General features: G+C 36.2%; 1 protein-coding gene across 7 annotated transcripts in view; it reads right to left on the bottom strand.

The window, feature by feature from the left end:
- The window catches only part of CDH18 (cadherin 18), a 526,665-nt gene that overhangs the window by 242,372 nt on the left and 257,042 nt on the right, over nucleotides 1-27,251 (bottom strand). For 5 of the 7 annotated variants that reach the window (XM_021526412.3, XM_021526417.3, XM_021526414.3 and 2 more), the window contains exon 1: nucleotides 3,368-3,549. The exons of the other annotated variants lie outside the window; for them this stretch is intronic. The gene's annotated coding sequence lies outside the window, so the exon portion shown is untranslated. Of the gene's footprint in view, nucleotides 1-3,367; nucleotides 3,550-27,251 lie in introns of those variants that run through there. 7 annotated transcript variants of the gene reach the window in all.

The raw sequence follows: 27,251 nt of genomic DNA, 5'->3' as shown, positions 1-27,251 counted from the left end.
TTTAACCCTCAGTTCAGAAGCTTCTTAAAAATTCCACTTCCATTCTTTGAATTCCAAATTCCATGTAGTTTCATTTGCTGGAAATGGATAGCAAAATTGTGCATAACTCAAAACTGAAGGAATAGAGTAATGGAGACAATACACTTCAGTATCGGGTTAAATATTTATTTAAAATCGGATCATGTAATATTCATTGTTTATTCTATAATTACTATGCAATGCTCATGTCATACATGAAGTTATAGAGTGCTTTAGGGTCTTGTCCAAGTCTGCCAATCAAGTATATGATGAAGTTTAAGCACTTCACCCTGAATTATCACCAGACTATACACATGCTATTTAAACTGCAGCTGTACTGATAATGCAAAATAAGTTTTCCACCATAATTATGATAGTGAGAGATATGTGCTGGCCTACATAAACCTGTGTAGGCTATGCTGGGGTTTTCATATGGAGTTTCTTCTTATGACCTTTGCACATGTATCATCTTCTCCTAAGAGAAGATGCATGGAATATCTTCTATGAATGCAATCACTTTATTTTGTCTGCTTCCTGCCCTGTCAGCTGCCACCTTTATTTTGCATTGCCTCCAAGCAATGCAACTGTGCCCCAAGGTGTCATGATGGCTGATTTAGGCCCCTTTGCAGGACAGGTCTGCCAGGGCTAACTAGCTGCTTGCTGTCCAAACAGGAGCTCATGTTCATCTGCATGGAACAGATGACTCACTGGTATTTAGCTGGTTTTATTCAATCTGATAAGACTGATAATTTTTAGCACTAATTGTATTAACAGAAATGCAGCTCTTAACCAGAAGCAGGAGCTATAGTTAACAGAATTTTTCATACCTTTCAAGTTTCATTTATCAGCCAGAGATAAAGGTTGAAATCTTCCATATGACCATATTGAAAATTAGCAATTCAATTGCTCATATTTTTAATGTTTAGAGCTCATGTGTTAAATGTTTAAGAGTTCAGAGACAAAATTATTGGAAAAAAAAAAAATAAAGTCACTTTTAAGTACAGATTATTCTCTGAAGGGTATTATGTAAATTTTATGCACACAAGAATGTCAGTTCTGGTGCAGTAACAACTGTGTGCCTCTCTGGCATGCACACATGCACCCTCATACACTAATTTTGGATGATGAAGACATTTATCCCCAGTTGTTTTATAACTTTGCATATGTTCACCAGAACTACTACCATGAATTAGCACACCATGCACCAACAAAGTGGCTGAGTTACAGTCTCTGCATTGCAGAACAAACAGACTGAACAACATTTTTAATGTAAGTAGTAAAGAACAATGCTCTCAAATTAAGATACTTAAGGAATTAAACTAGACAAAGTATAAAAACTTTGACTGGCATTTTGTCCTAACAGCAGAGTCAACAATCCTATCCTAGGAAGTCTTACAGGATATTCAGTACCTGCAAGTGGAAGGCATTTAGTTTTGCATCTCATCTGTAAATGGTTCAGTCAGCAGCACAGTGCCCCCTAAGCCATGCTTGTGCACTGAATTTGCTTCTATTTAAAGGAAAGTGCAGTCTGACACACTATTTCTCCAGTCAAGTTTTAGAAAAAACCAGACAACAGTGAATGTGTTGGTTTGGTTGTTTTCTTGATTCATTTTGTAGGGTTTTTGTTGGATTGTTTGTTTGTTTTCTGTTTGATTGACACTTTCTAAGAAGAAATGAAAAAGTTATTTATTGTAGTCCTTAAGTAAGATAATTAGAAACTTTAATTACAAAAGAAAAATATTGCATTGTTTCCATAGGTATACATAACAAAAAAGAAAATTAGAGTCACATCTTAATTTGTATTAGGTAGCTATACCATAATATGTCTTCTTCACAAAAATATAAAATGGAATAAAATGTAATATTTTGTCAAAGGCAGTGAGGTAGATTAACTTTTTGGTTATTTCTCTAAATCTTCTTACCTTTACAGTTAGGCAAAATGCCAAACATGGCAAACTTTTAAATTCATTTTATATTTGCCCAGAAAACAAACATTTAATATTATTCAGTAGAGGACAATTTATTCATAAGGAAGGCTTCAGTGTTTTCACACAACTGCGCATGGTAGACTGCAGCAAAGAAGTAAAGATTTGGAAAAGAAGGAGCTATGCCTAGTATCTCAGAATGAAAAACACATTCTGTACCTTGAATATAGGCACTGATTTTATCACCTGTAGTAACTGAAGTCATAATTTTACCTGTATTTTCCACTGTATTTCCTTTGATTGTGAAAAACTAATGGGGCATTGATGTACATGAGATTGAATTTATCCCAACCCTTAATCTGAATGATAAATTACATTGATATATAAGAAATGCTCATATTGTTTTACAGAGATCCAGTCAGAGAAATACATGCAGGCATATACGTTTGCCACGTTTCATTGGGTTCTGTACCCTGTCCTCCTTGTATCTTGCCACTCATGTATACAAAACAGACTAACAGGCACACACAGACACATACACACACACACACACAGGTCCAGAACTATGTTGTTTTCAGCAAAGTCATCCTAGGGAACTCCTTGCTTGCCAAAACACTCAGTTCTAGACCACTGACATTCCACCAGTCAAAATGTGGTGTGAACTAAAGGTACATAGTAGTTTTTGTTTGTTAGGAGAGGTACTACTGGGGTGGGCTAGGAGACAATGAAGCAAGGATTTCTTTCTGCCTGTGCATTATTTACAGTGCCCTTTACACAAAGTAAAGTTAGGTGACTGCTTAAGCTTTAACAAGCAGCTAAAGGTAAATCTGCAGGTCTTGCTGCAATTTCAATCCTCAGTTATCACACATAATGTTACAAACATGGGGGGGGCGGGGGGAGGGGGGGGAAGACGGGGGTGGTGGGGAACGAACCCAAAACGCCGAAATTGCTATTCAAATACCAAGCTTAATGTTTTTCACATATAGTTCAACATGGCATGCGGTTTTATTGAATAAAAAGGCTCACATATGTGAGCTGAGCTAAAGAATCTGACTGCTGCCACCATTAAAATGCATCTGTACATTATCCCCATAGGTTAAGGAGCAAAACTGTAGGTATTACGTACACGGTCACACACAAACACATACACAGAGCGCCGCTACCTTTCTATGCCTGTATTTCGCAGGTCCCTTTGCAACTGCCTCGGATAAGCAAACACGTTTCTACAGCACCACAAGGGTAAGGCTTACATACCAGGGGCAACTTTAACACAGAAAAATTACAGGTTGTGCACCCACTACGACAGCATTATTGCACAAAATATTTAAATATTTTGTGCTACTTAGAAGGCTGTGTTAGCGGCATCGCTGTCTAGAAATACCCATGTTGCTGCATATTAAAGTGTCATTTTATTTAAGCCTTACCTTGGCTGATTTGCCCTAACTGGTGACAAGGCACTTTAATTTATAAGAAGGAAATGGGGACTTTTCGTAGTGCTGGCGGCACAGCTGCTCGCCGTCCTCAGAGAGATACCCGGCCCCGGCTCTGTATCCCTCGGAGCCCTGAGCTCCGCGCCGCCGTTCCTGCAGCGCCGGCAGCCCGAGCGATTGGCCGCGCCGCCCGCCCGCCCGCCTCCCCTCCCTGCCCGCCCCCGTTCTTCTCCTCTCCCCGCCTTGTTTTCTCCGTTTCTAGCACTTCGGGGATGCAAGCAGCCTCCTGCGCGCAATGGCAGACGCGGGCTAGCCCCCTCTCGGACAGATGCACGATTCATCATCTGCATACCGATCCATCCATCCATCCGTCCATCCATCCATCCGTTCATCCGTCCGTCCGTCCGTCCGTACTCCCGTACCAATATAACCGGTGTGTTCAGGCACAAGGATATCTTTGTTCGGTAACTGCGCAGAGGCTGCGAACCCCCCTGTTTGTGCTGGAGGACGGCTCCAGCTTGCTGACAGCGAGTCCCTAAATTCGGGGCCGGGAAGGGAGGCCGGGAGCCGGGAGGGCTGGGCTGCCGAGCGGGGCGGGAGCGCACAGAAGGGGCACACCACCGAAAGCGGGCAGTGCGGTACTGCTGTGGCAAGCTGGTGATAAATTTTCCTATTTCTGTGCAAAGTCGTCACAGCCTGCTAAACATTCCACTGCTGGCTCCTTCATCAGCCGTCCACACGGTCCGGCTGTAAGATTCAGACTGAATGATGCCCTTTAATACCTCATTCCAATCCTAGTGGGACACAGGAGGTGTCACATTAGCAACCCATCCCTTACCAGATGAGTCCCACTCCTTTAAAGACTTCCTGGCCTCTGACACCCCTATATTCATATCACTACACCAGTGACTGTAAACTGGTGGATTATTTGTGCCCTTTCAGGTTGGTCTGGATCGAGGCAGGCTGGTTGATACAAAAGTAATTTAAAAATCTGGACCTTGTGTAACATCTTTACTCCAAGCATACTTTATTCAGAATTAAGATTAATAGCATTCTCCTGATTCAGGGTTTCAGGAATGGGGCAACCATGTCAGACTCTGATTACTCAACCTGCTAAAGCAGCATATTAAAAATGTAATTAACATATAAGGGAAAGCTGTGGCACATTCCTTGCTGATGCAAAGAAGCCTTCCTTCCAGCCAGCAGGACATGTACCCTGGAGTGAGCCATGAAACCGGAGCGTGCTTGAGTCCCAAAGCTCCAGCAGGAAACAACAGGATGAAAGAAAAGAAAGCTAATCCTTTTTTTTTTTTTTTTTTTTTTTTTTTAATATATTATGAGCCAGAAGCAGCATCTGAAGTATAAATGATAGGTACCCCATGTAAAAATGATCTAGATTTGCAAACCAGAGCTGAAAAAAGTAATTCTACAATTTAACATTACTGGAAGAGAAACTGTTGCACCAGATTAGATGGAAAGAACAACACTGCTCACTGAGATCACTTGGACTTCTGGATTTTGAGAACTTTTTAAACAAAATCGCTCTGAGCTGCTCAGAAATATACATTAAAATTATTTTACTAGCATGATAGGGAATTGAAAGCAAGAAGCAGCTAGTTGTTTGAATTTGGGGGATGTAAGCTCTTGGAAGGAATGAAATGGAAGCTGCTTCAATTTACTATTTATATGTCCTCTGGCTTGCAGCTGCAGCACATATGAATCAATGCTTTAATACACAGTCTTCAGAGTGTTCCCTCTCATGCAACTTCTGTTAGGTTGTGCATAGCTCCAGATTCAGACAGATCTCATGATCTGGAGGATGGGCTGCTTCTATCCAGATGCTTTCACTATTTTATTGCACTATGGCAGGAGCAAATTTTTTAATCTCTTTGCCAGGGAAGTAGTTGTATTAGTAACAGGGAGTGGAAAAAAGGAGGGAAAAAAGGAATGAAAAGACATGTTTCCTTTCATTCTCTTAAACTCCAGACAATATAACATGAAAATGAATTCGCGTCAAACCATCCTCCAAAGATTTCCACCTCAATGCACAAAGTGAAAGGGATAAAAAACATGGTTACCTTTCAGCCTACCTACCCTTGGATAAAATGCTGCTTAGGTGTAACAACCCAGGGATATGGCTGGAAACAAAACATTTTATTTTAAGGTATTTTCTCAGTAATTTCAGTGAATAATACAAAACTATGAATATTCACCAGATAGAACATATGTCATCAAATAATTTTTTCTGTTATGTTTGACAAGCAGAGGGAAGTCTTGATGCTTCAGAAAAGCATTTAGAAGGTGAAAATCTGAAATTCTTTATATATATATAAATAATATATATATATAATAAATACATGCATTTGTATTTTTATTTTTCAGAGACATCTCAGAGGCAGGAGTAAAGAATCTCTGTTTAAAGAGATTTTATTCATTATTGAAGACTAATTCGATATACAATGATCAAAGTTTTCTTAGGAGTTCAAAATTATGCCATTTCAAGGAAAAAGCTGACAGTTTGAAAAAACTAGCCTCAATGAACTCTGACATTCCTTTTAACCCTACATTTTAAGACTAAATACCAAGATTTGGTGTTACTGATGTTAGGTCAATCCTTTCATCAGTTTGAATGCTAAAAGAATTTGAATTTGTCATGGGGGAAAAAAGTCTGGTGAAAAGAACCTCAAAATGAAGTTACTGTCTGGGACTGCAGCAGTATTCCCACAGGAATTCCAGGGAAATTTGGATGCAGCCCTTGACGTCATTGTATGCATGGGTCTTGCCTAAGAAATCCAGCAAACTTACACAATTCTAGCAGTATATTAAAATACAGAACTTCATCAATCACATTCATTAAGTTCCCTTCCTAGACTCAAGAGCTTGTGACAATGTTTACAGGGGTAGAAGAAAAGAAGGGGCTGTTTTTGTGCCTTCTAACTTGTGGACTTCCTATGTTTAAAAGCAGTACTGAAAAGGACATAGACTAATTGTGTAGGAAATATATAGCTGTACCAAAAGTAAACTGGTTTCTGCAGATTTAAAAAAAAAATATTGTTTTGCTACTCTAGTTAATAAGCTATAGAATATGCTCACAAAATCAGTCTCTCTTTGGAAGTGTTTAATATGCTAAACATGAATTGATTGTCTTGCAGGTAACTGCTAGAGAACTAATCATCCAGTCAACCAATTAGAAAAACACTAAGTGGTTAATTTATACAAAAAGTAATGAAAATTCCAGTTCATTTATAGATTACAAAGTTCCTGTACACAAGATTGAGAAATGAGGAATAGCTAATATCATATTGAGATAAGGATGTTGCCAAGCTTACATCCAATTCTCTCTTAAACATGTGTACTCTTAATAGCTGCAGCCAAAGAAAATTTGCTCCGTCACTTCCAGGGACCTCCGCTCACACACTGAGAGCAATTACACTAGGAATTTTCATGTTCTCGTTTAAAAACACCAGGGAATAACATAGCAACCCGTGCCTCCAGCAGCAACTTCTCAGTCTGCAAAAACTTACAAACCTCTTCCCTTTCTCCTAGATTTGAAAGAACGAAAACCTGCCACAAATTTCACATTCACTAATCATTATTTTTCTTCTCAGCTGCAGTGCATAGGAACTGGTCCTAGCCATATGTCAGAGAACATATTTGACACTCCCTACCAATATCTATTTCTTTTCCTAGTAGAGATGAATAGTTTTACTTGCTGAGTTATTAATAAATATTCTTACAACTACTAATTTATGTAGAAATTAATTTCCTTAAAAGTTTGTATATGGTTTACTAATGACAATTCTTTAGAAATGGTCATCCAAAAATATATCACTAAGTGGAATTAACAATTGGGCCTCAAGTTAAAAAGCATAATATGTCAAGTTGATTATAAAAATAGTGTATATATTTTGATGATGCATCACAATGAGGCATAAATAACTCACCACATTAATGGTATTTCAATTTCCAAGAGGACCTAAATGTAGTAAAATGTAAAAATGCAAAAAAAATTTTGACATAAAATTGTTACATTGTTACAATATTGTTACATTTCTATCTCTAGATAACTAAAAAAAATCATACCAAAATAGATCATGGCAGTAAAAATTTTCATATTTTGATACATAACAGTGGGACAGAAATTTTTAACTTGTCTAGTAAATGAACATACAGCTGAACTATCTTCATGTTTCTAATGAAGACTCTTTGGAGTTTTCTCATATCATGCCACCATATTTTCATTTTTAATTTGGTGATGTGTACAATATTCAGAGGAAATAGGATTAAAACATATTATTTTGCATATGGTCTCTCTGAATTTTCTCTAGAAAATTTAAATAGTTGATTAGAAAAAGTAAATTTTTAATATAGGTTAGCAAATTCTACACTATACTAATTCCATAGGGAATGGCATTGCTGATTCTGCCTTGGCTCCTTCTACACTAAGCATCACTGGAGTATTTTGTAATAAAACAACAGCTGTTACTAGATATATGATGCCAAAACTGTTGCCAGTCACAAAAACCTGTGATAATATAGTCACTTGCCTTTAGTATTCCATGAAACAGCAAGCAAAATATACTGACAAGACTTGGAGAAAACAACATAATTCCTGGCATTTTGCTACCTCTTACCATAAAACTCTGAGCTAATAAGTCCCTTTCTGAATGCAGGAAAGATTAAAAAAATATAAAGGGCCACAAAAGAATAGCATGGTGTGTCAATCTCCCAGTCTCTGCTTGAAAACAGACAAGAAAAAAGACTCAGCTAAAGGCAGTAAATTAATTAGCTTAGACATTAGTAGATCTTTCTGCCCATCCTGTGGAATTTCACACTAATGCTCATAATATACACCATTCAACCAAGAAACTTGCTTAATTTAGGTGTTTCCTGGGAAACTAATACAATTGTGAAATTGTAGATCATGCACTGACCAATGTAAAATGGGATACATTCTGGTAACTGTATAATGTTCATGTGTAATGGGTGGCATTTTTGTAAGTTTAAATATGTCAATGAAATTATCTTGATGGTTTTGAAATTAATGTAGGCAAAAATAAACCTTTTTCATACACAGACTGGTATTAAATCCTCACAAGTCAAGGTTCTTTCTGAATTGTTGTGAATGGTTATTCAGATACTCTATATAAAACATCAGATAAAAATATGCCCTATTTCAAACTATGAACATTATATTTGGTGGAGTTTGGCTCTTACAGCTGGCAGCAAGATACAACCTTCTTTCCCACTGTAACTAGAGCTTTAATAAATTATTGCTTAGCAGTAGGAAAATACTAGCAAGGAAAGGCTCCTGGGACAATATAAAGACAGATTTTCATAATATCATCTGACGTTCCCCCCCTCACACAGCCCCCTGAATTATCAGGCTAGCCCAGAGATCTGAGGCTTTGAGGGGAGGAATATCAGGAGATGGCAAAGATTTCCAAAAGAGGCTCTTACCCCGATATACGTTGGTTCAGCTCTCTTTATTCTGTGATGTCCTAGGGGAGAGCAGTGCAAAAGAGAAAGAACAGGAAATATCAGGGGTCTATATAGACTTTGGACAGGGTGGGCTTCCCTGGCTCTCTGCCAACCCTGTTGGGGCAGGAAGGAGGGGTCCAGGGTTATCTTGATTAGAGTCACAGGGTCTTGGGGAAGGGGGCACAGAGTGCCCATGAGCTCACTGTAAAAATCATATAAAAGGACATTATTTCTGGGGCTTTTTATGTATTGGTTTTTTTACCAAGACAAAGAAATTGCTTCTCTTAGACTCAGCACACAGTATGCTAAAGGCAGATCAAAAAAAGGGGAAATGTTACAAGATGATGATACAACTTCAACTGAAGTTGGAATATCCTTTCCACTGAAACCATAAAGCTGAATGATGCTGAAGATATGTGAAGGAAAAATTGGGTAATTTTTGATATAGAATCTTCACTGAAACTTAGCAGTCCTTCTGTAATGTATCCTATACTTTCTGCACTATAGCTGTATGTTTTTCCAGTTATTAATTTTTACCACTTCTTCCACTATGAAAATGTGTACAGATATAATTTTGCTCCTTCCAAAAAGGTGTATAACCAACAACATACTTAAATATAGCAATATATGCTAATAGTTTCATGCCCAGTCAGTGTGCAACACTGAGAGGAGTCTGGTTTCCTCTTCCTTACCTCTCCTGCTTCATCATGTACTTTTTACATTTTTATAAGACCTCCCCAGAGCCTTCTTGTCTCGTGTCTCTTTCACCTGATGGTGGATATTCTTATCCATGAATGAGGTACATAACTGTTGCACTTGCTCTAGTACATGCTCATGAGTTGGGTACTGAGGAGTTAAGAAGGGGACTCAGCACTCCAAATGGTCTCACCAGGACTAAGACAATGGACAACTTCCCTTAAGCTGCTTGTAATGCTTTTCTAATGCAGCTGAGGATTCTGCTGGCCTTTTTTCTCACAAGGGGAAAAATTTGCACTATATTTTAGTAGCCATGTTTTGTAATTATATTGAGCACTAACATAGGACCAAAGTTGAGTTTTGAAATTTGCTGTGCTTTGTAGTAGAACTCCTAGTTGCTGAATCACATATAATTTGTGGGACAACAGTGTTTAGTGCAGGGCTGTAAAGCCAGTTAATATTTATCCCAGTTGTTCTCTTAACTGGACTAATCTAATTTCTAATTAGAGTAGGAAAAAGAAATCTATGTTTCTGAAAGAAGAAGAAACAGCAGAAGTGAAACAAAAGATAAACTTTTTGGTCGCTTCTAAATTCTGAAAGCTTAGATTGACAATATTTTTATTTAGAAGTGTCAAATGAGAAAATAAGGTTAAAAGTCATATAATGCTGTCCAGCACCCTTCAGTACTGTGTCTGATAGGGATTCCCCCCGATAAAGGCTAATGTTCCTATTCTGCATGCTTAGCCTTGTGTGTCTATTCCCCTCCAGTGTGCTTAGCAGAAGTGGTAGATCATAAGATTTTATTAAAGGTTTACAAATTCCAGTGGGGTTAAGTCTCTGGTATTACCAAAGTAAAAGCCCCTCCCTGCTGCCCTTCTGTTTCATTCCTCTAGCCAGGCAATAGACTGCTGAACAAATGGAAATAAGAGTCAAGAAACAATTTGATTCTTACTGTCTTTATTTTATGCAAAGAAATACTGCAATTCCACAAACCAACTACATGCTTCCATGTATATAATGTCATGGCTGCCATTTATTTAATAGAACAGCCATCTACTGTAATGCTTCTCAGGATGTGCTTTTCTTTTGCCATTTACTTATTCATTCCCACTGTAATTAGTTAGAATTAAGAAAAAAATCAAGTTTATGACTAGTATGATCTGTTTAATAAGCCAAATAAGCAACAAGGAATAACCTCATGTTGGATGGTGATAATGAGGCAGAGGCATATGTTTATTCTGTTCCCCAAGCATAAATAGAACACAGAGTTTCCATGACTAATAAATTTACTTTCATTTTAATTAAAACAGAACACATTTAGTTACATTTCCTCTGTTCTGTCAAAGAATTAAATAGATAAATGGCTAGCAGGAAAAAAAATGACAACATTTTCTTTAGTGCTCCAACTGCACTCATAACCGATTACTACCCATCTGTTCGCTAAAGGTGTAGGAAAGGCACATCATATAAAGTGTTATTCTCTTAAAAAGGCTTGCTGAAATACTTTGGTTTTGATCCCATATCTTCCAAAATTAAAAAAAAAAAAAAAGTTTTCAAGAAGTAAAATTCATCAATTCTGTTTTGGTATAACATTAGGTAAGCTATTATCATTGTTTTATTCTTCTGATTTTTTCTACCATTATATCAAAGCTCCTGGAGAATGACTACCCTTGAGGAAATTATTGCAATGGCAATTCTATAGATTCTAGCCAAGAAGGAACCATTAAGTAGGTAGTCACATGCAAGACAAGACAAAAGACTCCACTCACTTTCTCTTGTGGTAAGCCTAACAACTGAGGTTTGATTGATGCATATAGTCCAGGAAGGTTTGAATTTTGCTTTAAGAAACTGAAGAACTGAACTATCAGCCACTTCTCTTGGTATTCTTTTTTTCTAATATAATTCTTCTTTTCTGTATTTCTGTATTTCTTGTAATTCTTCTTTTTGTATTTGGTAACTCAATTTACTGGCTTTCAGGAGTTTTTAATCCATCTACTGATAAAATGCCTCATTCTTTCAGTCCTTTTATAGGTGTGTAGGTAAACAGGAGAAATACAAAATGGGACAGGATACATCCAGCAGTGTTGAGTGGAGTGACTGTCATCACTGGGGAGATACTTCCTGCTACCAAATAACTGAAAGGTTTGAGTTGGAAGAGACCTTTAAAAGTCTTCTAGTTTAAACCCCCCAGCCATGAGCAGGCACACCTTTTGCTAGATCGTGCTCCTCAATGCACCATCTAAGATGGACTTGAACACTACCAGTAGTGTGCATCCACAACTCCTCTGTGGAACTTATGCCAGTGTCTCATTGCCCTCCCAGTGAAGAAAAAATCCAATCTAAATCTACCCACTTTTCTCTTAAAGGCATTGTCCTTTGTCTTAGTACTACATGCCCTTGCCATAATCTGTAGACATCTTTACATACTGGAAGATTGCATTAAAGTCTCACCAGAGACTCCTCTTCACCTGGCTGACCAACCACAACTCTCTCAGCCTGTTTTTACAGAGAAGGTGATTCAGCCCTTTGATCATCTTAATTTCCCTCCTCTAGAAGGAGGGAACAACAGGCCCATGTCCTTATTTTGCTGGTGTTCCCAGAGATGGACTCAGTATTTCAGGCAGGATCTCATAAGGGCAGAGTAGAAGGGGAGAATCACCTTCCTAAACCTGTTTGTCATGTTTTCTTCGGTGCAGTTCAGGATACAGTTGGCTGTCTGGGCTGCAAGTGTACATTGCTATCTGTTAAACAAACAGAAATTCTTCTGTAACTGAAAAATGGCAAACTATGTCCATCTCCAAAAAACAGTAACAAGGAAGATCCACAGAACCACAAGGCTGGTCAACCTTACTCACATCCCTGTATAATTTACAGAGCAGGTCATCCCCAAAAATCTTGTCAGGACAGCAGCCTGACTTGGACTGGCAAACATGGATTTACCAAGAGAAAATCTTGGTAAAATCTTGACAAACTTGTCCTCTCTGATGAAATAAGTGGATGTAGACAACAGGACAAACACCTTCCTTCAACCTGATGAAGGTTTTTACACATTCTCTCCCAACATCTCCACAGTCATACTAAGGACTTTATTGGTTGCATATAACATAAAGTAGTGAAAGTCTGGCTGGACTGCAATTCTCTCATAATCACATGTATCAAGAGTCAATATTGGTCTAGACACTATTTAGCACCTTTGTCAACAACATGAACAACAGGATTGTATGCAAGTTGACAGATGAAATTGCATTGGAAATTTCTTTGAAACTGCAAAGCTAAGCTAGATATTTTAAAAACAGACCAGTAGTTCCTTTTTCCTTTCCTACATTGACAATAGCAAAAGTATTTTGCGCATTAGTCACCTATAATATCTTTGTATGCCAGTCACCCAACAAACCAGCCAGTCTTATTTCTCAATGTCATAAGAAATTTTATTCTCAGTTGGCTGTGCTAAAAACCAGCAAGTAATATATTTATAGGATCTGCAATGAGAAAAAAAAAAAATCAGAAATTTTCATGTATTACTAAAAGAGTTAGATATATCTGTACGGATGCAAACAACAGCCTGCACAGTAAGAAAACTAGTAGTTTTGCAATATTCAATTATAGTGCAACAGAAAAGCATGATCTAAACCAATTACACTATTTAAAATGATAATTGATAAGGAAGAGTTAGCCAGTTGTTCCTTCAAGAATTTTTAAGATAAAAATATTTAACACATTTTTCAAAGTTTTAATCTTTCTAATCCTTTTTAATATAGGGCTGTAGATCACTGATCCTTTCTAATTCTTCTGAATAACTCAATAGAAGTGGAGCTTTATTGTTGTAAATGAAAACTCAGTGTACACTATGCATAAATTTATGCATATAACATTTCACTGCCTGTGTTTTAACAGTTACAGTATGTGGACTATTGCATGTTCAGATGTTTTAAGCTTATTAATTTAATTTAATATTAATTTGATTTTGACCTTACATGCTGTGTTGTACCACATGTAAAAATATTTTTATCAGTGGCATTTAATGGAATCAGTACATCACCATAACCTAAATGAATAGGCAAAAATCAATCTCCAGCACTCTTTTTTTTTGTCCCAATGCAATATCAGTATAAATAACAGACATTATTAAATTCCAACACAGACATTATTAAATTTAAAGTTTTATTTCCATGTCCAAGACCTAAGTCTTTTAATATGCCTCTTAATTAATAATGTATTTCTAATTTCTTTGTTTCTGCTGTAGTGTTTTTTAAGCCTATCTACTGTAAAAAGATTCATAAGTATCACCAAAGTTGGAAGATAAAACACTCTTATCTAATGACAGTAATTAACATGCTTTTGTTAATTTTATGGAAACCTAAGTTCAAAGAGCCTGTTACAGAACATACATTTTCAAAACTAGTCAGGGGACAACTCAAACTTTTCTACCTGGAAAGTGCAGAACTTCTCTGAAGTCCTTATATTACTAAGGGGAAAGAAGAAACATCCAGAAGCAGAAACACTCCTTGAGAGCAGCTGCCTTTTAAGGTTGTCCAGAAACTTTCCCATGCCTGGAGGGGGAAGCCAGATAATGTACAAAGTGCACCAGCCATCTGCACTGACTTGATCCCAAGGGGAACTGCACACCTGAGGGCAGCAAGGCATGCAGCAATCACAAAAACTGCTGGCACTGCATGCATTACACTAAGTACCACAAGCCAACCCAGAGGTAGACACACAAGGGAAAGATGCTTGAATGCCTATCGCCCATGTCAAGGGCTTATGCTTGCAAGACAATAATTGATACACAGAAATTTTCTTCTTTTTTTACTCTTTTTTTTAAGCTGGTCACATTTCTACTTCCCATAAGTAGAGAATGGGAGACTACTCTTAAAAACCTCCTGCTGAGTTAGGTTTACTTAGTGAGTTCAGCAGTACAAAAGAACAGGGAAACATTCTGCCCATAGCACCTTTAAAGGGTGAGCAAGCGCTGGGGATGGCTCTGGAAGGGAGAACACATCAGAAAGCAAAACCATCTGGCTTCCAGACCAGCAAAAGCCAGTTCCAGAACAGATAGATATGATAGCTTTATACTGCTGATAGCAGGGAAAAGCATTCATATAAATGAATGAATTAAAAAAGTCTACAGTCAACTTAAAAAGCTTTGGTAGAACTTTGACAAGAGCTAGGAAAAGGGATTTAAAAAAAAAAATGTATCAGTTCTTTCACTATACTGTTTCCCCAAACAAAACCAATGATATGTAATGCAAAAACTTTCTAGATAAAACCAAACACTTGTGTCTGATACAGGCATGAGAACTATTTTATTTATAAAGCTGCCATCATTTAAGCATTTCAAACAAATGCAACTAAAGCAAAGTAATAACTGTATAATAATCACACATAGACAGGAAAATCTGCAAATAAAAATCCCAACTGAATAGTTTTAATTTTTTTTTAACAAAAATTCACACTAATTCCTGAAAACCAGGTTTTCTTCTTAGCTATACCTAAGAAAAAACTTAATTGTATTTTGCAATAGAAAGAAAGTCAGTCATCTGTATACTGTAATTGGTTCTCATTTTGAATGTCTTCTATGTTATATGGTTTAGCAAAATAGGATCCCACGTCTTCATTGCTGATGTGATCTGAGCTTTCAAAGAAAAGAAAAATCAAATAGACCTAGCTATGAAAAGAATGAGCAAGAAGGAGTGTTTATTGATGCATAATATGCCAAAATTTAGGACTGTTAAATTGATTACTCATATCAATCTGCTTTGACTAAAAAATGTTAATTGACTTGTAAAATAAATACTATTTCATAATGTCAAAGAAATACCAGGAACCAGTCATGATTGATTATTTTTATAGATTCAAATTTATTAGTGCCTCAGAGATACCATTATTTTTGTGCACATGGACGTTTCCTCCCATGCAGTTCTCAGGTAAACCCAAAACATTTCCTGAAGACATTTCTGTCATACCTTAAAGTAGATAAATTGTCTTTATAACATTGCAGGTGTCAATATGCTTTAAGCACTGGTCTGTCTTTTCAGCTATCACATTTTCTTGAAGACTAGCATGTTAAACTGATGTTTTTAGTGAAAGGCTCTAGAGACAAAACAAACAAAATGATCTTCATTCATAATCTTTTAAAGAACAAAACTGGAATGATTACACAGATTACACTCCTAGCTTGCCTGATAAATTGGATATAACTGCCAGTATAATAATATTTAGTCAGTGTCAATGATGACATCCTCAAAATTTAAGACACTCTCCCTATGTTTCATAACTGCCACATGAAAGATGCTCAATCATCACCAATGTACTTTTGCTTTTTCCTATTGTCTTCAGACAAATTCTGACATCAGTTTATTTCTTTCCTCTGATTTAAGAAGCAGTCAAAACAGACTGTTAAGCCTCCAATTGTGAAGTCCTTATTGTTATAGTATCTTTAGCTTCATTATTACTCTCTCCTTTTTTTGCCCTTTTCCACCATTTGTTTTTTCAGGGTATCAGAATGTGGGGAAATGGCTGGGGGATTCAGAGAAAGCTGAGAAGTTATATTCACACTCTAACAGGAGTTATAACAGCGCAGAAATCTTAGGGTGAAATGCAGTTGCATCTTTGGATGGGATGCAGTGATCATGCCTGATTTCCTCCCACAAGACATGCTAAATGAATTGAAATGGAGGGTGGAGTAGACTGGATACACTGTAGCCAGGCTTTGTTAAAATCCTTGAAAGGGAGGGATCTTGGTGGCACCTTGTAGCTGATAATCCCCATACGAGGTGTTAATCAAGGGAGAAAAATGTCTTGCTGTTGAACCAGCAACCATGGTGAGATCACAGATGTTATGCTGTTGCACACCTCTATCTCAAAGCTACCTGTCTCCAAGGTTACCACCACCCCTCAAAGAGAGGAATTCTATATTTTACTGACTATATCTTAGAATTTTACACCAATCAGTGACAAATGTATGTACTACTGGAGTTACACCAGCTTGACTGAGACATAAAAAACAAATATAAAAGTTGAGAGTGCGACAAATTTAGGGAAGACTCCATTGTAATTTTTGGAATCAGTTGATGGGCTGAACCTGTCTTCTTCCCCATAGGGACTACTATTGGGTGAAAACTGTACTCTTATGTGTGCTGAATTATTATCTCAAGGCAGCTTGTGTTAGGGATTAGAGCTTCTTGTTATATTGCTTTGAATACATTTTTTCAGTCAGATACTATCACTGACAATCAGCCAACCTTAACCTGTCACAATCTTATTAATAAAGAGTGTTCTGTAAACTGTTAGTGTGAGTACTTCATGGGTGCTGGCAGTCACTGTCAGCAGGTAACATACTAAAATAAAGATGTGGAGACCCAGGAGGGGGTCTCTCTGTTTGCTTGTGACCCTGACCAAATCAGTCCAATCACTCTCAGAAGACTGTCCAGTGAAGGGTCCCCATAACTGGATGTTGACAGACTGGTTGGGCACAGGATCTAGGCTTTCTTGGGATGCTGACTATCTATATCAACACAGAAGGTTTGAGGAAATCCCTTTTCACAATATCTTTGGTATCTCCTGTATTCCATTGCTTGATAGCAAATGAGAGCTTCAATATCAAATTTTTCAATGGAACATATGGTCATTTGTATCACTTTGTGAATTTTTAAAATTTGTTTCTTTAAATTCTGCTGATTTCAGTGCTATCATACACCACGAAAGAGACACTAGTGTTTTATGCAATTTTAGTTTTTGTCATCATTATACTAGATTAGCCTCTGGATTCTAAAACATTCATGTGGATGGACTAATTATTTGCATGAGCAGCTTCAAGATTGCAGTGACTTTCCATGTGCTTGCAGGATCTCTAAAAGGTTTCTGCTGATCTGCTTGCAATAGTACACTTTTAGAACACTTATATAGTTTAAATTTTACAAATGTTATCACAAACTGCAACTTTCAGACACATAACACTGTTTCTTAATTAGTTAATGTGTTCATAGTTAGCAGGAATCACTTGTGACAAAAAAAAAGTTTTTGTTGGAATCTATGTATTTCCTACAATGCTAAAATAATCTCCAGCAACAAAATGGAGATAATTTTGCAGTAAACAGTAGAGATACACTAAAATAATTTGTGTTAAATATTTTACAAACTCAAGATCAAGTCCAGTATGGTATTACACTGAGAAACACCATAGTACATTCAACTCACTATTAACTTCACTGAATTTTAAATAAGTGAGAGCTTGCCAAATTCTTACTTCTCAGCTAAGATTTAAATCATCTACTTTGAACTGTATCAACATGATTAATTACAGAATGAACTCATTAGTGGGACCTCTTAAAAATAAAGAGAATAATGGAATGGGAATTGGGAATTAAATTCTGCTGCTGTTAACAAATTTCACTGTTGTTTCCACATGCTATTTAAAAATTTACATTATAGCTGGGGTCCATCTAGAAGTTGAATCACTATAGAAAGATGGAAATGTGTCTACAGATTAAAGACAGACAAAATAACACGTATCATAGTCCTACTGTGGAGATTTATTTTCTGTATGTGAAAATTATTACAGTGTTCTGCATGTTCTAGGAGTAAACAGCTTTCAGACAATGTGGCTGTACAAGAATACATGCGCATACATCTGACTGCCAAATCAAGAGAAAGATACTTGGGGACCACACCATGATAAAATTAAGATACTGAGATGCACTCACAAAAGTGACTCACTGAAATGATTTAAGGTAACTTCTCTCTATATCTGTCAAAGAATATAATGCAATATAAAATACTTGGGTTTTTTCCATTATTTCTATCTTATTTCTAGGGTTGAAACAGATATATATTTTGATTTTATTCCCTTGAAAAATTGTCCCATTCAATTCCCTAGCATTCCTTTCTTATACAGGTTACTTTTTGACAGGAATAGTGAAACCTTATTTTTCAGCCTTTTTGTCTGCTACCAGCTCTTGCAGATTTTCAGCAAACTCCATATGCCCTTAGAATTAAAAATTCATCTATATCTTTCAGTATTAATGTTTTAATAGGTATTAAATAAAGTTAGGTTCAAAGCTTTCAGATATTATTTTTATTCATACTATATCCTCTTTTACTATTTTTAGTATCAATGTAAAATTTCTTCTAAATTGCTATTTTTCATCCTCTCCTTTTTGCATTTTTTCCCCTCTGTTGTCAGTATAGGAAATGCAAACTTGCAAATATTTACTGGTTTGGTTTGTTTTGTTGTTGTTGTTGTTGTTTTGTTTCTGAGGATATTTCTTTCATTTGCTCTCATAGTTTGAAATAACTTCTTACATGCATTTGTATTAGTGGCACTTTTTTTTTTTTTTTTTTTTTTTTTTGATGAGTAAGGTTGCTACAGCATTATGTTATTCCTTGAAGACTAAGAAAATACCTCTTTTAGCTATAAAAGCTGTGTTGGAATAAAATTAATATTTTGGGCTCCTTACCTATGTTCTTTCTTTTCAAAATAATGGGTTTAAAAAGTTAAAAGAAAAAGGTTCCATCTCTTTTTCCCTCTTTGTAATTGTCGCTTCAAACAATTGTTGCTGAATACCAAGATTCTTTAAAGTTGGCTATACTGAAGAGGAAGAGAATGTGATTGACAGCTTTAATCCCTAAACACAGTGGACCATTCTATTGCCAAAGTACAGCAAGTTCTTTGTGGTCTGTACAGAGCTTTCTTGAGAATTGATGGGGACCATAAAGTGAGCTACTGCTATCATTACATTGCACTTCAAATGAAAGCAGCTTCAGTTGCATCTTCTCTGATATCAATACAAACCTAAATTTACATGGGTATTTCTACACGAAATAGTACATCACACAAATGCATGCAAGATAATGAGTGACAAAACAGCAAGATTGAGTGATCTTTTTGGTATAAGTGCAGGCTAATACCAACATAAATGCTTCTGAAATTTGCTTAGGGTGACTAAGCTTTGGGAAATGTCTTTGGGAAATGTCCTATCAGAAAGGCATAGAAAAATTTCCATGAATTCAAAACACATTAAATAAAAATTCTCAAGAGAAGTAATTGACTGATGAGGAAAGAATGGAATTTCTTTGTTTCACAAGAAGGAAAGAAAGTTTGTTTGAGATAATCTGAAGAGACAAAAACAGATGAAGTCATCCCATATGAAACATTCTCTAAAAAAAAGGTAAAAGATCTCAGCCTCCTCATACATTTTTTTTATTGCATCCATTTTTTCTGAGCCTGACTGATCCTTCAGACTTGACTATCTGTTGCCCACTTTACAGAGATACAAGAAGAAGGATAAAAAGTTTACAATATAATAAACCATTTCTAATTTAAATTGAATGACTAAAAGGTTTGACTTTTGATACTGTGGTATACCATGTTCTTTAGATAAAATTATGTAAATCAGATGTTTAGGATATTTATTATCTCTTATCTCTGTATATAATACTAAAGTTCATTCCTTGATAAGAATGGGATTTAAATATTTCTTGAAATTCTTTGATGAAAATACATATCTTCTTTTTTAAAAAGAAACATAAGTGGGGGGGCGGGGGAGTGGGGTGGAAAGCAGGTAAGGAAAAGTCATTTAGAAGAAGCTCTTTCATGAAAATGACTGTTAATTCACAACTAGTTAGACACAATAGGAGCTGATGAAAAAGCAAAATGATAGAGGGATCATTAAGATGATAGAGCTGTATTTTCCCAATAGATCCCATTTTCTATGCTTCCAAAGCACTGGAGCCCAAGGTTGTCTCACCAATAAACATATACAGTTTTGAAGGAAGGGTGCAAGGGGGAGCTATCCCAGTGGTGGCAGGACCAGAGGCAATGGTCACAAACTGAAATGCAGGAGGTTCCTTCTGAACATCAGGAAACAGTTTGTCACCTGTGAGTGTTGTGGCATGCATCCAACTGCTGGTGATCTCTCTGACCTAGCTAACAGCAGAGCGGCCAGAGACAGGCTGGCAACAACACCCCAAGGGATCTGCAGGGCACATATGCGCTTGGGAGCTGGATGATGGTGTGGTCATGTGGCACAGGAACAAGGGAGGGAAAGGTACAACTGAAGTGCCAAAATTGAAGATATTTATTAAATAAATAAAAAAGGCACAAACAAGGGCACAAAACAACACATAAAGAGACTGCTTTATAAGACCCCCACACACACACACACACTTTTTTTTTTTTTTTTTTTTTTTTCTTCTCTCATAGAATGTTCTAGATCTAGAAGACTTCTGGCCAATCATAGGCTGTTGATCTGCATGGCCATTCCCAGTTAGTCCCAGAGTCCTTTGCAAATCATTTGGTCCTCACCATAATCTGCCTGGATGTCATTAGTTGTATTGTTCTTATTTTTTGAAGCTTGTTGTTAGTAGTCTGTGGTGTGGCTATGTGGCCAGTCTCCAGCCTATCCCCTCCAGGACAAGCTCCCACAGTGAGAATGACCAAACAGTGGCAAAAGTTTTGCCAGAGAGATGGTGAAGTATCCATCCCTGTGAATATGCAGAAGTTGTCTGGACATAGTCTTGGAGAACAGGATCTAGGTGTTCCTGCCTGAGCATGGGTTTTGGATTGGGTGACCTTCCGAGATCTCAGCAAGCTTCAGCTCTCCTAGGATTCTGGGATTCTGTTGCTTTGATCTACAGTTATTTCTGTTTGTCACAAAGCATAACCAATCTAAACAGTTTTCATGTTATATCAATTTATCGAATTTCAGCCATTAGCACATAAAAGGCTATCCTCATCTTGGACAGTTCCAGCCTCTGTGGTGTGTGGTCTGTGCGTGATTCCCCTCTTTGTTCTGATATTATCTCCCTCTCCAAAGTGTGAGGCAAAATCTTTAGAAAGTATTCCACCAGAAATTGGTAACTGCTACTACTTCCTGTCATTCCTAAAGTCTTGAGTTTTTCACTATGCTTGTACACACTGCTCTTTTTTTAGTATTTATTATTTTTCTTTTTTTTTCTTGTTACATTTCCATCAGTAATTACCCGTTTCCCTGTAAAATTTCTCAAGTTGTTTAAAAATAAGAGGAAAACCAGAAATTTAGTCAAATCCATGTATCTGTTCCCATACTCTGAGTGAAATGTCAATACAAAGTTATTTTACAGGGGGAATCTATCAACTAGTGCACTAGTTACTGCACTGGGGCAAGAAAGGCACAAACAAACAAGGCTCTTCATTTTAAGTCTGAGTAAGTCAAGTAAAAGTCTGAACCCAAATGTTAGAGGTGAAATCCTAATCGTAATCTTATTTCCTGTATTCTGTCCTCCTGTGAAAGTTTCTGGGAAAGAGATGTGTTTTTAAAGTTTCAGTTTGTTTCAAGTTGCAGAAATTTCCCAGCCTCTCTTCTCAGGATTGCTACAGACAATTGAAGCTGTCAATTACCTTTCAATATTTAAATATAATCCATGACCTTTTTCATGCTTTATGTATTCAATTTTTAAAATTTCAGATATTTTAAATATAGTTCTATATCTTCTACATGATGATAGAACAAAGATACTATACAAACAATAAACAAGATTTAGGACAGAAGATTGAAAAGGGATTGTTTATTCACAAAATATTCAATTGCAAGCAGTTCCTCTCATCTGGTTCTTGAACAATTCACATGTTGTGAAGTTCACACATTCTGAAAGGAAACTTGAAAGAGAGCACTGGTTCTTAAGGAAAGCTACACTGTCTTCTAGCAGATGGTTAAAATACTTTACCAAGCAAAAAGCCCTTAGTGTGGAGAAAGCATAGAAAATTAAAAAGAACACAGTATTTTTGGCAGTACAGAAGTCATCACTATTCTGTGTTTTAGCAATGTTGATGTAGTGACTATAAAGTGCAAAAGCTGCAACCCATGGGCTTAAGACAGTAAAGGAATAAAAATAAATACTACAGTAGGAAAAATAAAGAAATCATGACTAGAGCAGACAGGGAAGTACACATAGATATGCAGACTCTGAGTATGCTATGGCTGCTCTAGATCTGCATTATCACAATCCAGCAGGAATTATTAGATCTCCTTCTCTGCTGTAAACTACAGGCCTGTGAGTGTAGAACAAAGCTGATAAGTATTTTAAGGGGAAAAAAAGGAAAAATACAAGATACAAACAAACAAAAAACCACCCAGAATTCTCCCCCAATGCCCTAAACTAAAAATCACACTAAGAAAAGGATTAAAATTTCTCTTTTTGAAACCTACTTCATTTTTACAACAGTGATATGCTTTCTATTTTCCTTACCTTTATTAATTCAGTTTAATTAATTATCCTGACAGCTAGAATGTGTATATAAGTAAAATGGTAATTTTGGACAATTTTTAATCATGCATATTGTCACACTTTGTCACTATGGCTGGTAAAACCTGTAATTTTCAGCTATCTTGTCTATTGACACTGTTCCTATCTCTAAAGATCATGCTGGACTAAATTGAACTCTTCAACTCTTGTTACAGGAGACTTACTTTTCTCATCTTGGATAATTGTTTTACCTTCTTTGTAGAAGTGTTGCATAGCTCTCTTCACATTGTTTTGGCAATAAATTGACCTGAGATATACATTATATTTGAATAGTGGCCTTTGTATGTATGCACCAATATAATATCACTTTCTCCTTTCTTTTTTTTTTTTTGGTCCCATTCCTGCACATTTAAAGACCAATTCAGGGTTTTTTCCTTTGTCATATTAGGGTATTGAAACTTATTTTTGAGGCAATTTTCTGTGATGATTCATTGGCAATTTATAGAGAGCAATTTTCAGAAAAAAGTGCACCATCATAAGAGAAGACTGGATCATGAAAGAATGTAATTTTGGAGTATTAAATTTCCTTTTGTTGAATTGCTCTACTTTCATTAGGAGATAGATTAGAGGATCGTTCTACTAGCTGTGTCTTGCCTTTCTCATAATTTACAATATAACCAATATATATTTCACCTGCATGCTCTCCCAGTATTTATTTGACCTGCAATTTACCAATACAAGATTATGGACAAACCTTAATTACTCAGACTTCTACTAAATATGAAAAAGTTGTCTAGATATTTTTTTTCCCCTCAGGTAATCCTGAAGTTACCTCTTTAATGAACAATTTAACAATTTCATTTTTGAATCTGCCTAATATGAGATGATACATAAAACAAGTTTTCTTGAATCAAAAAGCTGCTGATAAAGCAGATAATTTAGAGAATTTGAGTATGCTGTATGAATTCAAACACATGTATCAATTAGATGTTTGACATGGATACCAGAACGTCTTGTTTATAAACATGTAATTCATACAACGGAGGTGGGTTCACATTGACATGGTGGGTTCACACGACATCACATGACATATGGTATTTCCTAAACTGAATTATGACACTTAAATGATTTCCAGGGATCTGTATCAGAGTAACTAGTGTATACACATCCCAAAGCTTTATCTTTTTCTATACTATCCATCTTCTAAGAATTAGCCTTTTTCAAAAAATAATGCTAGCAGTTTAAAATCATTCAAAACATTCTTGAAAGATGTCTCATCTTAAGTTCCTCATGGGTTCCTGTTTGAATACCTTTAATTTCAGCTCATGTTATGTCCTCCTTCACTACAGATTAAACTCTTCAGTCATTTGAGAAAGAGGACATCCGTTCTTCTGTTCATATAGGTTTCTGCCTAAAAGGATGAGCATGGGGTGTAATCTACATCTGACTACAGAGTCTACATAACAAATGCAAAACCAGGACAGACTGGGTTTCCCTAGGTCTGTCCAGTGTCGTTGTAAAGCAAAAATTAATTCTGGCCTTAACGCAGGAAAGAAGAACAGCTGTCAGTACAGAGATGGAATAAGCATTTCTAAGTGGGAATCAGTTCCTCTTCTTCTTGAAGAAGGCTGCTATAAAAATATCCTAGTCAAATATATTTTTGTTCCAAGAATATATGGCATAAATTTTAAAAGGAGTCATCATATGAAATTGAGAACACAGTTTTATACAAATTAAAATAGGCAAGAAAATAATGTAATTAACATATACATTTAGGATATATTTTATAAATGTTACATTTGTTTTCAAAATATGCTGACACTTTGCATGTACAAATTACAAAATTGAATTATCCATACATATAAAAGCTACATGTAGGTAAAATATACCTCAATCCAGAATTCACTGTATAAAGTGTTCCTTTCATAGGCTCCAGAAGTAATGCACAAGATGTAAGAAGCTGAAATGAAATTTACTGAAGTCAAAAGTCTTTCCCCATGCCACTAAGAGAAAACAAAATATTTTTAATATGAAGAGTTCTGTCATATTTTGAAGTAGAATTTAATTCAGTCTTCAGTAAATCAAATTATGTTTAAAGGCAGGACATGCAGTAATTTAAAAAGTATAATTAAGTTCCACCTAATAAAGATTGTATGTACCAATTTTGAAAGAAATGAAGTATTGGTATTCATCCTATAGCTACCAAAATACTACAAAATTTGAATGTGACAGATGAAACTCTCAGAGTTGCTCTTCTCCATATTCAACCCCCATTAGGCCGATTTCTGCCTGCAAAATATAAAGCAACCAAATTCAAATAGTATAGATACATGGCAGAGATCTCAAAAAGAATGCTGGCTTACATATTCCTAAGTACAGACTCACATCTTAGAGAAAATCAAACTTAAAAATAAAAAAGGTATGAACTTGGATTTTAGCTGCAGCTCTATTTTATTACAGCAATTCTTAAGACCTATAATTTATTATTACCACCTCTAATTTATTTTCTTGATAATATCTTATATTTTACCTTCAGAGTAATTGTGATATTCTGTGTCTTGTAAGGAATTGATACTTTCTGGCAAATTGGTTATATTCAGTTTATTCCATTAGGTAAGATGTACCATTAATTGGAAGAAGGGTGTCGGTTCCTAATGCTAACTGTTCAGTAGCTTGTGAGGTTTCTTTTAGTAGATTTAGCTTTGATTTTTATGATCTATAGTTTCTTTACTTTTAGTACCTCTTAGGTGCCAGCATTTTTATTTCTATTCAAAAACAGAAAACACAGCAACACTAGATGACTTTTTAGAGCTCTTTAAACCCCATACTTTTTCATTGTACCAATCTAGTGGCTGAATGTTTATTATTATTGTTAACATGGAAAAGCTATAGAGGGCAGGCTAATTATCTCTCAGCACAGGCAAGTGTGGTTGTTATATATTGTTAAGCACCAGATGGTACACGACATTTATGTTTGTAGCCAAGTGAGAATTTATTAGCAGGACTGGTTTACTAGGCAGCACAAGGACTGTCTGTCACTGCAGTGTCTACCTTCAGTCAAGAAATAACACTAGGATTCCAACTTTCCCAGTTAGGTGGAAAGGAGAAAAGAGATGATGAAATTTCTATAAGAACTGCAGAAAGCTTTTACTAAACTGCTCTGACCCAAGCAGAAAGAGATAGGGATATCTTGCTTGATAGTGACATCAGGATTAAGAATAAAAAGAAAAAACAGGAAAAAAAAATGAAAAAAGAAAAAGCAACAGAGACAGGGAAAGGTTAAGCTCTTACCAACATAACACAGTCTTTCCACTTCTATACTTTCCATTAAAAAATATGGCTGCTACCACTTTCTCGAGAAATATATTGTAAAAGGATGAGGATCCAAATACTGAAATATTGCACATATTTCAGAGCTGTCATAATACCAATGGGCATCCACCATATCTCACACGTGAACCTCTGTACTACAAAGCAAACAGACTTGCTAACATTCTTAATATAAGCCCATTTCTTCTCTTTTTCTCCCAAATTCCTGGATGCTCTTCCTTCTGTTATCTTGGAAATGTAGCAAGAAGTGAGGAAAGGGTATAACATGTCATCTCAAAACAAGAATTGCTGCTAATATAAGAGCAGTAAACATATGACAGTTTGGAAAAAGACTGGCATGTGCTGTTTTTGATTTTGCTACTCTGGATTGATTTGGATTTTATTCTATGTCAAAAAACTGCTGAACAATGGAGCACAGGTTCTTTGGTTTTCATCAGTTAATTACTAAAATGACAAAGGAAGGGCTTTGTTTGAAAAGGATTTTGATAGCACATTACAATTGTTACTCCCACTTATTATTAGAAAGATTTTTCTAATTTCCAAGATCTCAGCAGATACTCCCTTGGAAACAGTCAAGATCAAAGCACATCCAAAGTGAATAGGAGTTTAGAAATAAATCCAAACAGAAAATTCTTTTAGACATTCATTTAATCAAAAAACAACTTTTGCACGACTTATAGGCAGAGCAAATGTATGATTTCTCTAAGTTCTGACTAGAGATACACTGCATTGGTAGAGACATCAAAAAATAAAAACTAAAACTAAAAACTTTCCAAGCACTAAAGCTCAGCTAAACAAGCACTAGTTCACAATTAAATAAAACAATTCAACATATAATCCCATTTATCCAGACATCTGGAAAGACGTGAGAAAACTTGAGATAATTGGAGAAGTCTGTTGTAAGGCCTATAAATTCCCTGATCCCAAACACAGAGTCCAAATTTCCTAACAACCTCTCCTGCTTGGTTGCTGAGGCTCAGTTAAGGAAGTTGCATTTGAATCCGGAACACATGCCTTGTAAGGAGGATCAAATTCTGATGTAATTACTCAAGTTGATAAACTACTCTAGTCCAGTCTTATGTCCTGGAGTAAACCATGAACACCTGATTTTCTTCCTACAGATTTTTAATAACCTGGAGATTAGGAATTT

This window comes from Lonchura striata, chromosome 1 (assembly GCF_046129695.1).
Source record: "Lonchura striata isolate bLonStr1 chromosome 1, bLonStr1.mat, whole genome shotgun sequence".
Taxonomy (NCBI): Eukaryota; Metazoa; Chordata; class Aves; order Passeriformes; family Estrildidae; genus Lonchura; species Lonchura striata.
Note: the sequence above shows the minus strand (reverse complement) of the source record. Positions and strands in the feature narration are given on the sequence as shown.